Source organism: Sturnira hondurensis, unplaced genomic scaffold (genome assembly GCF_014824575.4).
Source record: "Sturnira hondurensis isolate 20B ecotype Veracruz unplaced genomic scaffold, ASM1482457v3 Scaffold0002840, whole genome shotgun sequence".
Classification (NCBI taxonomy): Eukaryota; Metazoa; Chordata; class Mammalia; order Chiroptera; family Phyllostomidae; genus Sturnira; species Sturnira hondurensis.
The window spans coordinates 13550378-13565129 of record NW_028075471.1 but is presented as its reverse complement, the minus strand read 5'-3'; positions in this window follow the sequence as shown (position 1 = coordinate 13565129).

Below are 14752 nucleotides of genomic sequence, written 5' to 3'. Positions count from 1 at the left end.
GTTCAATTGTTGATAGTCATGACTTTGTTGTCATTTCACAGCTCATAGTTTTGTTCATCTTTTTCTTAGATAAGTCCCTTTAACATTCCATATAATAAGGGCTTGGTGATAATGAACTCCTTTAACTTGACCTTATCTGAAACGCACTTTATCTGCCCTTCCATTCTAAATAAAAGCCTTGCTGGATGGAGCAATTTTGGATGTAGGTCCTTGGCTTTCATGACTTGGAATACTTCTTTCCAGGCCCTTCTTGCCTGTAAGGTTTATTTTGAGAAGTCAGCTGATAGTCTTATGGGAACTCCTTTGGAAGTAACTGTCTTCTTTTCTCTTGGTGCTTTTAAGATTTTCTCCTTACCTTTCTTCTTGGGTAACTTAATGATGATATGTTTTGAGTCCAACTCAAAGTGTGATTCATTGAGTCCAACTTCTTTGGGACTCTCTGAGCTTCCTGAACTTCCTGGAAATCTATTTCCTTTGCCAGATTGGGGAAGTTCTCCTTCATTATTTTTTCAAATAAGTTTTCAAATTTTTGCTCTTCCTTTTCTTCTTCTAACACCCCTATGATTCAGATATTGGAACATTTAAAGTTGTCACTGAGGTTCCTAAGCCTCTCCTCATTTTTTGAGTTTTTGTTTCTTCACTCTGTTTTTGTTGACTGTTTATTTCTTCTTTCTGTTCCAAACCATTGATTTGAGTCCCAAATTCCTTCCTGTTACTGTTCATGCCCTGTACATTTCCTTTTATTTCATTTTCATACCCTTTTCTTTTTCCTCTATTGTGTGGTCATGCTCAACAATTTCTGTAAGCATTCTGATTACTAGTGTTTTGAACTGTACATCTGATAAGTTGGCTATCTCACCATTGCTTAGTTGTATTCTTTCTGGAGATTCGATCTTTTCTTTCATTTGGGCCATTTTTGGTCTTAGTTAGCCTTTTACATAGTAAGCAGGGAAGCCTTAGGTATTCGCCAGGGCAAGGCAACCCAATTTGCTGCATTGTGGCACTGTATGTGGGATAGGGGTCAGAGAGGGGGCACTGCCACTTGCTCGGCTCTCATGCCATTTTCAGTCTGTTCTCCTGCTATCCACAAGCAAATTGGGTTCTTCTGGAGCTGTTATCCAGGTGGGTAGTTTTTTTATATGCTCTAGGACCCTGTGGGTCTCTCCAACAACTTTGCCTGTGAGGCTCAAAGTTTCTCCCACCACCACAACCCTTATAGGGTTTTACAACAAGAGGTTTTGAGGCTATCTTTTCCCATGCTGGAACCCTGGGCTGCTTGGTCTGTCTCACAGGCAAATGTGGGACTGCCTGGTCTGCCAGCCACTACCTTGCCTGGCCTGTCCTCCAGCCACCACCTTGCCAAGCATTTTCTCATCTCTGCCCCTCCTACCAGTCTGATTGAATGTTTCCTTAACTCCTCTGTTGTTGTACTTCCATACAGTTTGATTTTCTGGCAATTCTAGTTGTTTCTCAAAAGAAATCTTACAGGCAAGAAGGGGCTGGAAAGAAGTATTCAAAGTCATGAAAGGCAAGGGCCTACACCCAAGATTACTCTATCCAGCAGAGCTATCATTTAGAATGGAAGTGCAGATAATGTGCTTCCTAGATAAGGTCAAGTTAAAAGAGCTCAACATCACCAAGCCCTTATCATGTGAAATCTTAAAGGGACTTATCTAAGTAAAAGATGAACAAAACTATAAGCAGTGAAATGACAACAAAATCACAACTCTCAACAACTAAACCTTAAAAAAGAAACAAAAACAAAAACAAACTAAGCAAACAACTGGAAGAGGAACAGAATCACAGAAGTGAAGCTTACATGGAGAGTTATCAGGGTGGAGGGCTCAGGAGGAGAATGAGGGGAAAGGTGCAGGGAATAAGAAGCATTAATGGTAGGTACAAAATAGGGGGAGATTAATTATAGTATAGGAAATGGAGAAGTCAAAGAACTCACATATATGACCTATGGACATGAACTAAGGGTAGAAGGAATACTGGTGGGAGTGGGCATGAAGGGCTGAAGGTAATAAAGGAGAGAAAAGATTGGACAACTGTAGTAGCATAATCAGTAAAATATACCTTAAAACAACCCAAGGGTTATATCTGTTATGTGAGAAATGACTCATGGCAAGGGTAAATGCTTTGGGAATTCATAAGATACCACTTTGGGCTGGGGTCATCTATGAAGATTTCTTATGGGAAGAATTTGAAGTGGAATTGAAAGACTCTCAGAGTTTCACAAAGGAGAGAAAGAAGGCAAAAAGGTGAGACAGTGTGGTGTGTCTGGGAACAGTGATGGGTGCATCACAAAGGTGCCTAGAAGGAGGTGGGTAACATTTTGAAAGACTACCACCTGCTTGTGGAGGGCCTTGACCAGAAGACTGGGTAGTCAGGCTTTATACAACAGTCAAATGAATGTTGAACTCCTTAAAATTAAGTTCTTTGAGAAATTTTATTCATGTTAATATAATAGAATGAGCACTACAGCTCAATTTTCTGTCAGATATGTTTGAAGTGTCCATATTGGTGGATGTGAAATGGTTGTTTTTTCGTCACAACCAAAATCTGAAATTTCAACCAAGTGCCTCAATGAGCTGGCTATTATCCCACAAACATCAAAGTCAAGTGTGATCTAGAAAGAGCAGTGGTGTAGACATGGGACTCCAATCTGAAGATACATTTTTAAAAGCTGTGAATCTGCACTTAAGGTTTTATAAGTGTAAAATCTTAGGTATGTTGATACTAAGAAATGATTCGATATTTTTTACTCATTTCACTAAATAGCTGATATTTAATTAATTCAATCTAACATTTAAAATATTTGGTACATGATAACACAGACTAAAGAGCATCTCCAAAACTCTGTACATTTCTTTTCTTCTAGGAGCTTATTTCTTTTAATTAACTGAGACAATGATTTTTATCTATCTGTCCCTTTACAAATGATAAGTAATGATGTTAAAAGTAAATGTACTTAAAGCTGTCCTCCTCCAAATTACCAGTATGACTTATCAAACATTCCTAATTTTAAGCAGAAAAACAACCATAACTTGGTTTCATTAAGTATAAATGACTGTACATGTCCCTTGTCTTTCGTCACTGTTGCAGTCCCCACCTTGTTATTTGCTTTTGGAGGTGATGGCAGAAGAGAAATACATTCATTCCTCAGTTAATGAAGGAGACTTGGTTAAGGAACCTCTTTCTATGGAAACATAAAGGGTACACAGATCCAGAAATCCCATGTCAGAAACAAGCTCTTGGTGTCTTTCCTCAGTGGACTACCTGGGATTGGCAAACTACAGGCACTGACTCTTTTTGTCAACAAAATACAGCCTGTGTCAAACACAGCCACACTCATGGTTGTATGTGTGTACACAACTACTTTCATGCTACTGGAAAGATGTTTAGTAGTGACAGAGACTCCCAAGGCACATTTAGAAATATTTCATTGCAATGTTTTCTCAATGGCATGTGCAAACAAATTGCTTCAGAAACTGGGAGGCCTTACACAAATGGAAGTTATCTGCCTCCCACTCGTATCTTAAACTAGGCTGTACTGACCTCATTTTACAAATGAAGAAGCTAAAACTAAAGGAAATCACTGCTTCACAAGACTAGGTCACACCTCATGACCTCTGCCCCAGGCTTCACAGTGTCGGGGTCCCCAAACTATGTCCCAGTAAGTTATTAAAGAAACAAACCAAAAAAGAAGCAAAGGGTTCAATGGTCAAAAAATATTTATTTCTTTTGAAACTTTCTGCAACTCTAAACTTTAATATAATTAGGGTTCTAAGAGAGTCTGCAGTGAAAAAATCTATATTTAAATTTATAGTCCTCAGTTTTTTCTAATATTTTAGTACAGACTAATCTCCTCTGCTCCCATTATATTCTCCCCACTCCCTCCCAAAACATTTCTGAACATCCCGTGCAACCACTTTGGGATACTTTGTTATGTATACTCATTATTTCATAAAAAAGAGTTGACCTTAGAACCCACTTTTTTCTTTATTTCCCCAAACATAGATTTTCTGTTGTCTCTTCCAATGCACTTTCTTCTTTAAATGTGTAGATTTGCCACAATAGGTAATTGTGCACCTCTTCTAGTGAATATAAAGAATGCATTTTAGAAAATAGAAAGTCAAATAAGCAAAGGAGAATATAAAACACAAGAAACAGTATTCCCTGATAAACACCTATTGCCTGCAGAAAAATTCTTTCAGAAAGTGCCATATAAAAATATTCCATTTTGTATAAAAATATTTTACCATACACACTACTGGTTAACCTGCTTTTTCATTTAAATATACAATGGACATAATCTAAAATCAGTAAATATAGTCCTTTATTTTCTTTTTTAGTAGTTGCAAAGTAAATATAGTCAGTAAAAATAGTAAATCAGTAAATATAGTCCTTTATTTTCTTTTTTAGTAGTAGACCATTACAGGTCTAATGTCATTTTTAAGCAAATCTCTTATGGTTGGCATTTTGGGCTCTTTCTACCTTTATTCAATCAGAATAAATTCCTAAGGGGTGGCATTGCCAGGTGATAGTATTCGTAGTGAATATTAGTATGCACATATTTGTCTTTTCTCTTCAAGGTCTGGAGACTCAGATGATCACTCAGCCCCTACTCCCTGGGACCTGCACCAGGGACAGTTGCCTCATGCTGCCTGTGGCCCCATTTCTCTCCAGGCTTGGACCACTCCCCCTCACAGGCATTCTGCAACCTGACCCTTAATAATAACATCCCTTAGTCAGCTAGCAGCTTTCATCTAGTACCTTTCATCTAGTAGTTTTGTCCAGGCATGATTATTATCTGAATCAGTTATTTCATTTAGGAGTTGAAAATGGTATCTTTTGTATTCTACCACTTGGTCTGTAACTGGTGTAGTTGCACAACAATAAAAAATAATATAAATAAATAAATAAAAATAGAGCAATATGCAAAAAAAAAAGGATACCTTTCCCAGAATCAACAATTCAATGAAGTAAAAATTTGAAGCCTGACCTCTGGGAGAGTGGCCAAGTTTGCTTTCACAAAATGAGTTTGAAACAAGTCAGAGTCTCTCCAGGAAGGAGAGGTCACACCTTTCTTAGCTTTCAGTTTAGCCAGCTTGGGTTTGTTTGAAACCACTAGATGTGCTTACCACTAAACAAAGACCTGGCTATACGAAGCTAAGGGTACTTAGCTGAAGTCTCCACTGAATAAAGTGGACAAAGAACAAACCCAGAGTATTACATTTTGATCAGGTCAAGTAATGAAATTTTAAGAAAGTTGCATTGAAGTTTTGTGCAAGAGACTTAAATACATACACACATCCATACACTGAAATAGCCTTATTCTTATATATCCCAGGGAGAACACCTTAGCAGGTAAATAATGTGAGAGCAGAGCCATTAATTTACATGGCTGACTTTCCTCAGGTTTACTAATTTGAGAAAATAATGACTGTAGTCATTTCCAACTGAGGACTCAGCAACAACAATTTTTATCAGAAATTCCAAATACCCATAATGTTCAAATTTCAGTCTGATAGGGAAAGATTTCTTCAGGCAGAGTATAACCTGAACAGTTTTAGGTTTCCCAAGCCTAGAAGCTCTCTTCCTAATAAATTGTGCTTTGAAGTTAATGTGATTTTCAAAAAGAACACATTCTATATTATTACAATTGTTTTAAAATGTGTACATGTGTAAAACTTATATCATTATCGTTGCTTCATTTCACACAATCTACTGAGGACCAAGTACATGCTGTTCCCCTCAATCCAAGTTACCATCATTTTCCTTGTGGACCAGAGGAGTGGTTTTTCTATTTACACTCTGGGACCCTTCTAAACCTCTCCTCACATAGGATTGATCTTTTTAAATTCCAAAACTACCAAGATTTGAATATGCTTGCTTTGTGTACCAGCCCTTCCACCCCAACTCCAAACTTTAGAGTATTTTAATTAATATAAAACTCATTTTATATTATTGCTCATCTATTTTATTATGCATTTATAAAAATATGGGCTTTTACATAAGCATAACGCTATTATACTTTCTGCATAATTAACAATAATTCTGTGGTATCATCTCACACCTGGTCCATTTTGAAATTTTCTCACTTTTATAAGAAATGTTACTCTTGGCTTGTTTGTGTGAATCAAGAGACATGCAAGGTCTGCAAATCACCCTGTGTTATTGTATTTCTTAGGTACATAACTATTGCATACTCTCTCCTTTTATTTTTCCATATTGTTGACTTGTCTTAAAAACAATTTGGTTTAACTTAAGTCTAAAAGTTTGAATAATTTCTAGCTCAATATTTTTGGCAAAACACTTTTTTTATAGTCTTTACGTACTTCATACTACATGCCTTGTTTCCCTTCATAGTCAAGGTCCCACAAAACCTTTCATACAGTGATTCTGTCCATTGATAACTGTAATCTGAATGAGTTATTTCATTTGGTAATTATAAAGTGCTATTTTTATAATTCTACCATTTTATCTACATTTAATACCTAAAAATTTTCTGTAAAGAACTTTTTTCATGAAGTAGGATCTATTTGGTTAGTCTGAAATGTAATACATACAGGGAAAGAGGATAAACGCCGGCATATTTTCCCTTGGCTGATGGTTTTCAGAGTTGGTCACCATACTCTTTTTTTAAAGATTTAAATTGGGTCCTGTGTATTCTGTCCTTGCTTAAAACATTTCCGAGATCTCTATTGTCCTGCAGTTCAAGTATGAGGTAAATACCATGACCCATGCCTTTCTGTCCTCCTTCATCCAACCCACTCTCTCCTTCTCCTGCATAGTACTCACACTAGGCTTTTTGTTTGTTTGTTTTGTTTTTAATTCTACAAAGTTCTAATATCATTTTCTGATTGCAGGTCTTTTTAGACTTCTATGTGGACACTCCTCCCCACCCAAGGCAGGTGTGATTCCTTCTCAATGACCAGGTTCTGACTTAAAGGACACCTTTACGGAGAGGTTTTTGATGATTGTCTAAAGTAGGTCTCCTCCCCTCAGTACTGTCTAAACCAGATCCTGATCATTATCGCCCTAACATTTGCCTATTTCCAAAATTGTGTTTCACTATTATTGTCTGTCTCCCATCTAGACGGGAGTCTTCATGAGAGCAGGGAACATGCCTATTTTGTTCACAATTCACATTCCAACACCTGCTACACTGTAGGCCAACAGAAGGCTTATATGACAGAGTGATGAAATGGACATAGTTTGTATCTTTCCCCTAGGCTTTCAGGTTAATGCGGGATTCTAATAAACAGATAATTCCCATTGTGATATATGAATTGGCAGTGTAATAAGTATGTGGAATCACAGTGTAGGCATCGCTGATGCGGGTTTGTGGGTATCGAGGAAGACTCCCTGGATATGGTGGGGTACACAATTAGCCCCACAGCACAAATAAAAGTGGTTGGAGTCTTTTTAGACTCATAGAAATTTTGTGGGGTTTTTTGTTTTTCTATTATAAAGATATTAACTATTTTCTTTTTTAAAATTTGTTATTGTTGCTCAACGACAGTTGTCTCCATTTTCTTGCCACCACTTTCCCCTGCCCCACCCACCCCAGACTCCCAGGCTCAATTCTTCCCCATTTTGGCTTTGTCCATGGGTCCTTTACACACGTTCTTTGACGACCCTTCCCCTTCTTTCCTCCATTATCCCTTCCCCACTCCCCTCCAGATACTGTTAGTTTGTTCTTTATTTCAATGTCTCTGGTTATATTTTGCTTGCTTGTTTGTTTTGTTGGTTTGGTTCCACTTATAGGTGAGATCATATGGTATTTGTCTCATTGTCTGGCATATTTTACTTAGCTTAATGCTCTCCAGCCATACCACCCTGAATGCACCTGAAACTCCAAGAAATTATAAGTGTAAAGGTGAGCAAGAAAATGAACAGGACTTTGACTTTGGTAGATGTAAAAATCATTTGAAGGGAAGGAGCTCATTGGGGGATAATGCCACACAACAGAAAAAGGGCTGAGGGGAGAATAACGAATCCAACTTGAAGCACTTCAACTTTGAGGGCCCCTGAGACTTTCAAGTAGAGGTAGTTGAATGCATGGATCCAAGAGAACCATGTGAGTTGGAATCAAGAATAGGAGACAGAAGCACACAGATTGGAGTAAAACCAGTGGAATTGGATGAAGCATATTCAAATAGGATTTACAAGTTTATAAATCACAACCAGTTTGTATTTTCATGACAGCCTAGGAGAGGGGCAAAGATAGATATTACTCATTTCTTCTACAGATGAGAAGATTGTTCCTCAGTAACATCAAAAGATGACATCATATAAGTCACAGCTGGTAAGTGATAGCACTATTACCATTTGTCTTTGTATCCCTCCATTATGTTATATTAACCTTGATAGAGACCAACAATAACTATTTTTTACAATTTTCTATCCATTAATTTTTATTCTTTTGCTCTTTGATCTTTTTTATTATGCCAAAAATCATGCATAATATAAACTTTAAAAAAACCACCTTGCTCATTTTTAACTGTGCAGATTCTTTGAGGCACTGCTTCCAATTCCTTTAGATATGTACACAGAAATATCATTACTGGATCATACGGTAGTTCTGTTTTTAAATTGTTTGAGGAACCATCGTATTGTTTTCCACAGCAGATGTACCATTTTACATTCCCACCAGAGGTACATAAGGATCCAATTTCTCCACATCCCCTCTAACGCTTGTTTTCCGGTTTTTTTTTGTTTGTTTGTTTTGTTAATACTATCCTAATGTGTGTCAGCTGGCATGTCATTGTGGTTATTTCTTACTCTTATCATCTTACTATGTTTGAATATCTTTTCTTTCAAACAGAAATACTATAACAGTAATTGTGAATAAGGTGTTACATTACTCAGATAGAAAACAACTGATCATATAATTTCACAAGCTAATTGGGTTTGTCCAAAATAGTACAATGTGATGCACAGAAACAATACCTTTGGGAACAGCCTGTGGCTGTGGACTATTTTCCTCATACACAAATTGTCAGTAATAATAGTTTCTCATAGGTTTCAAAAGACTAAATAAGATATTTATAAACTGCTCCCTCTCCATCTTTCCTGGCACATAGGGAGTGCACGTGAAGAATAGTTGTCAGGATTAGTTGAATTTTATAGCATGTATGCGTTGCCTTCTTCTACCAAAGTAGTAATTCTGTCAGAATCAGGAATGCAGCTAATTTGGAATGACCTTGTGTTTGGCGAACCCCTACTGGTCCCTAGTGATCAGTGAATTATTTTTTTTCAGTTAGCTTATTTAATAATGCATACTGACATTTTGTTTTCCTTTCAAAATGAGGTATTTGCACATCTGTAAGCTTCTGATAGATCTTTCCTAGCTGTTACAGCCAAGGTACATTAGTCAAATATTTACTTTCCTGATATAATCTGCCCAAGACATCCTCAGAACTTTTGGCCAGTTAATACACAAATAAATATATTATATTGTTAGAGGGCTTTGTTTTTTTTTGAAGTCATTGCAGTAACCCTTTGTCAGGTGAAATATATTATCACAGTTTTAAAAATGCTTAAGATCTCAATTTCTAACTGAAGTGGACTCGTTCCTTCATATGCAAAAAAATGAACTTGTGGGTTCAAAAGTATAAAAATCAATGAGAAAGATTTAAGGGAGCAATTAATGAGATAATGTCTAGAATGCAGTTTAAGCCCCTGGGAAGAAGTGTTTTTATATCCACAAAGCATTTTTAATATTGCATTTTTATGAGTCATAAATACAATTGAATTATTCTTTGAAATCAGTGCCTGGAGGTAAAGGAAACAGAAAAGTCAATATTATGTCCTTATGAATCATAGAGATGTTTTTTCATCTTCATTTGAATATTTCTCTACAACTACTAATAAAGCACAAGACCATTTTTAAAAAGCATTTGTCTAATCTTAGGCTAAAGAAAAGTAACTTCTGGCAATCACCTTCATTCTTACCCTTGAAACTCAGGATTTGCCTATTGTTTTAATATTGAACTGTCATATTTAGGTTAGCTTTAAGCCATTTCACAAAAATTCAGAAGAGTTCTTTATTTGTACCTTCACCTATTTAGTGACTTTGTGATTTATTTAAAGGACACTGAATTTCTTTAGGTCATCCATTCCCCTATCTAGGACACTGTCTCTAAGTTACAAATAAATTGAGAAAAGCTAAACTACATACACTTTTCAAATTCATAACCCTGCTGGTTGTCCTTGCATTTACCTAAACACAAAACAAAGACTATAATAAATTTTGCAATAGCCTTGGTCCTAATTATGAAACATTCTGATCCTTCAGGCAAAAAAAAAAAGGTGCAAAGGTTGAACAAGTCATTTCATCTTGAGAGCCCATATTGTAGAGTAGTGTTTCTCAAATTTTAATGAAGGTACCAATAATCTAGACATGTCCTTAAAAAGCAAATTGGGATTCAGTAGGGCACAGTGCTGCCTGAAATTCTATATTTCTAAAAAAAACTCCCAGGTGATAACAAACCTTTTGATTCACGGGTCAAGCTTTGAAATCCAAGGATCTAGAGTATTTTAAAACACTAAGATGAAAGACAGCATTATTTGAATTTAGTTAGGCACTTGGGAAATATGTGTAAAGAATATACAAAGGTTTATGTCAGAAGTTAGAAAATATTCAAAAGTGAATTTTCAATGTATGGAAGTTAGAGCAATTATTTGAAAATGTATCCCTTTGAAGCTCTGACCAAGATTGAGGTATTGGTAGAAACCCTTCATTCCTCACACGATCAAAAGCAGGATAATAACCAATCTAAAAACAATAAACAACCAGAAGTGTCAGAAAACAAAACCACATGGAACCCTGACAAGGAAAGAATTAAAGAAACAAGTCAACCAGACTGGTCCGAGGGAGATGGGCAGATGGGCAGACGAGAGGATGGAGAGAACTGGAGGCAAGGTGGTGAACCACAAGGTGGGGCTGGCTGAACAGGAAACAGAATCAGAGCTGACTGTGGACTATGGCAGGGATTGCCATAGTGGGAGGAACTGCCAGTGTCACTTGAGAGTTTGCTGGAAAGGGGGGCTGAGCCAAGCAATCGAACTGCATTGTTCCCTCTCTGACCCCTCTGCCAAGGGAAGCACCACAAAGTAGCAAAGAGGGTTGCCCTGCCCAGGTGAATACCTAAGGCCCCACCCCCTTATGAACTAGCAGGTGCCCCGAGACAGAAATACACCCCAAATGAAAGAACAGAGCGCAACTCCAGAGAATGAGCTAAGCAATGAGGAGATAGCCAACCCACCTGACTTGGAATTCAAACCATTGGTAATCAAGATGTTGACAGAACTGATCGAGCTTGGTCTAAAAATAAAGTAACAAATGAAGACTACCCAAACTGAAATAAAGCAAAATATTCAGTGAACCAACAGTGACAGGAAGGAAACCAGGACTCCAGTCAACAATTGTCAACAAAGGGAAGAAATAAACATCTAGCTGGAACAGAAAGAAGAAATAAGAATTCCAAAAAAATGAAGAGAGACTTAGGAACCTCTGGGACAACTTTAAACATTCCAATATCTGACTTACAGGGGTGCCAGAAGGCAAAGAACAACAGCAAGAAATTGTAAGCTTATTTGAACAAATAATGAAGAAAAATTTCCCCAATCTGGCAAAGAAAATAGACTTTCAGGAAGTCCAGGAAGCCCAGAGAGTCCCAAAGAAATTGGACCCAAAGAGGGTACACCAAGGTACATCATAAAGACATTACCCAAGATTAAAGATAAGGAGAGAATCTTAAAATCAATAAGAGAAAAGGAAACAGTCACCTACAAAGGAGTTCCCATAAGACTGTCACCTGATTTCTCAAAAGAAACCTTGCAGGCAAGAAGGGGCTGGAAAAAAGTATTCCAAGTCATGAAATCCAAAGATCTACATCCAAGATTGCTCTATCCAGCAAAGCTTTCATTTAGAATAGAAGTGCAGATAAAGTGCCTCCCAGATAAGGTCAAGTTAAAGGGGTTCATCATTGCCAAGCACTTATTATATGAAATGTTAAAGGAACTTATCTAAGAAAAAGAAGATAATCAAAAATACAAACAGTAAAATGACAACAGACTCACAACTGTCAACAGCTGAACCTTAAAAACAAACAAACAAACTAAGCAAACAACTGGAAGAGGAACAGAATCACAGAAATGGAGATCACTTGGAGGGTTATCAGTGTGGAGGAGGTGGGGGAAGAGTGAGGGAAAAGTTACAGGGATTAAGAAGCATAAATGATAGGTATAAAATAGACAGGGGGAAGTTAAATATAGTATAAAAAATGAAGATGCCAAAGAACTTTTATGTATGACTCATGGATATGAACTAAGGCAGGGGGGATGCTGGTGGAGGGAAATAAAGGGAAGAAAAAAAATAAGACAACTGTAATAGCATAATTAATACAATATTCTATAAAAATAATAGTTTTGCTACAACTTAAAAAATTAAAAAATAGAAAAAAGGCAACAAACTTACAACTACTAACAACTCAATCTAAAAAAGAAAAAACTATCTAAGTAAACATCTAAAACAGGAACAGAATAATAGGAATGGAGACCATTTGCAGGGTTATCAGCTAGGAAGAGGAAGTAGGAGGATGGGGGAAAAGATGCAAGGATTAAAAAGCATAATTTGTAGCTACTGAATAGACAAGGGGATGTTAAGAATGGTATAGTAAATGGTGAAGTGAAGGAACTTGTATGTATGACCCATGGACATGAACTGATGGAGGTGGGACTGCTACAGGGAAGGAGGTTACAAAATGGAGGAATCAAAGGGCAAAATTGGGACAACTGTAATAACATAATCAATAAAATATACTTAAGAAAAAAAACATAAAATAAGTGTTATAAAACAAGGCAATTTTGAGGTCCATTTAAGTTTTTGTGTTGAGTTTTAGAAGTATCACACTTTATTTGTCTCACTGTCTCATTTTTTGGGATGACCCTTCTTTGGGTCCAACTCTGATCCTTTCACAGCTCCAGGTTTTATTGTCTCACTTGTGGGGAATAAAAAAAAAAAGAAAAAAGAAGGAAGGAAGGATGAAGAGATAAAAGGAAAGAAGGAAAGAAAGGAAGAAGGAATTAAAGAAGAAAAGAAAAAGAATTTAAAAAGGAAAGAAAAAGAAAGAAAGAAAGAAAGAAAGAAGGAAGAAGGTATTAGGAAGGAAGGAAGGAAGGGAGGAAGGAAGGAAGGAAAAAACAAAGAAGCAAAAAAAGGAAGAAGGAGTTTTAAAAAAATAAAAGGAGAAAACAAATTTAAAAAGCAGGGGAGGTGAAATGAAGCCTCCTGCTGCCTTTAAACAAGCCAAACCAGTTCTGTTGGTCTTCTTAGCGGCAGCAAGCTGAGGGGGGATTGGTGGGCTTGGGCGTGATGTGCTCCTGGGTTCCCAGGGACTGTGGGCTTGAGCACTCAGCGTCCTCTGCTGGGGCAGAATGGGAAGCCCCTGGGTGGAAAGTTCAGGTGTGCACTGTCCCCAAGGCCTCAGGTGTGAGTGCACAGGCTTCACTGGGGCAGCGGGGTCAGGCGCCCTCCCCGCTTGGGGCGCAGGTGTGGAGTTGGGCTTCTGCCGCTGGAGTAGGACTGGTGCTGGGCCACAGGTTTGGGTGCACACTGTCCCCGAGGTTTTGGGTGTGAGTGTGCGGGCAGCAACCCCTGCCAGAAGGGGGAGGCTGAGTTGGTGGCACACCTCTGGAGTCGGAGGTGCATCTGGGCACCCTTCCCTTCTGAGGCTGGGGCTTAGGGGTGCAGTCATGGTCCTGACAGCTGAGGTGGCCCACAGCAGAAGCTGAGAAGGCTGCTCGGGCCCAGGCTGGGCTGGAATTCAGGGCGAATTCCCCGAACAGCTGCTAAGTGCCTCTTTTTTTCTTTTTCTGTTTAGAAAAATTCCTCCTGCTCAAGCCTGCTGCTCCAAGCAAGGACCTAGCCTCTCACACAAGCCCAACTCTCCAACCAGATCAGGCACTGTCTAGGTCTGGGCCCTTCACCGCCCAACTCTTTCTAGCCTGTGTCCACAGTCTCAGTGGGTGCACACCAACCTTGTGTGTTTGCCACTTCATCCTCATTCCCCTGCTGTGACTTCAAGCATCCAGGTCCCTCGTGGTGCTGCTCAAACCTTGTTTGGCAGGGAAGGGAGCCATTGACCTGGCTCTCTTGCAAGAATCTTGCAGCAGACCTGGAGGGTGCCAGGCCTGGGCTGCAGCTGTCCTAGTCCTTGCGCTGGTCCCTCTGCTGGTCCCCGGGACCTTATTGCCCCTAAAAAGTCTCCTTACCATCTGATTTTTCAATATCATCTACAATTTTGGCCTCCAATCTTCACATATGTTGAGGTACCATTGGCTGTTCACTCTGTTTCTCAGAAGATCGACTAGGTGTTCTACCTGTATGCAGGGAGGGGGAAGTGGACTCTGCTCCCACCTATTTTGCCACCATCTTCCAAATTCTTGTTTGTTTGTTTTTTTCTGTTGTGGTCAAATGTTTATTTCTTCCTTATGTTCCAAATCATTTATTTTAATCCTGGCTTCCTTCCCTTCACTGTTGGTTCCCTGTACGTTTTTCTTCATTTCGCTTAGTGTGACCTCCATTTCTTCCTTTATATTTTTGCCGTACTGAATGAATTCTTTGAGCATCCTGATCAACAATGTTTCAAACCCTGCATCTGATAGGTTGGCTATCTCTGTTTTGTTGCTTCTTATGCAAATACTTTATAGAGACTATCTACCAACCAATTATTTT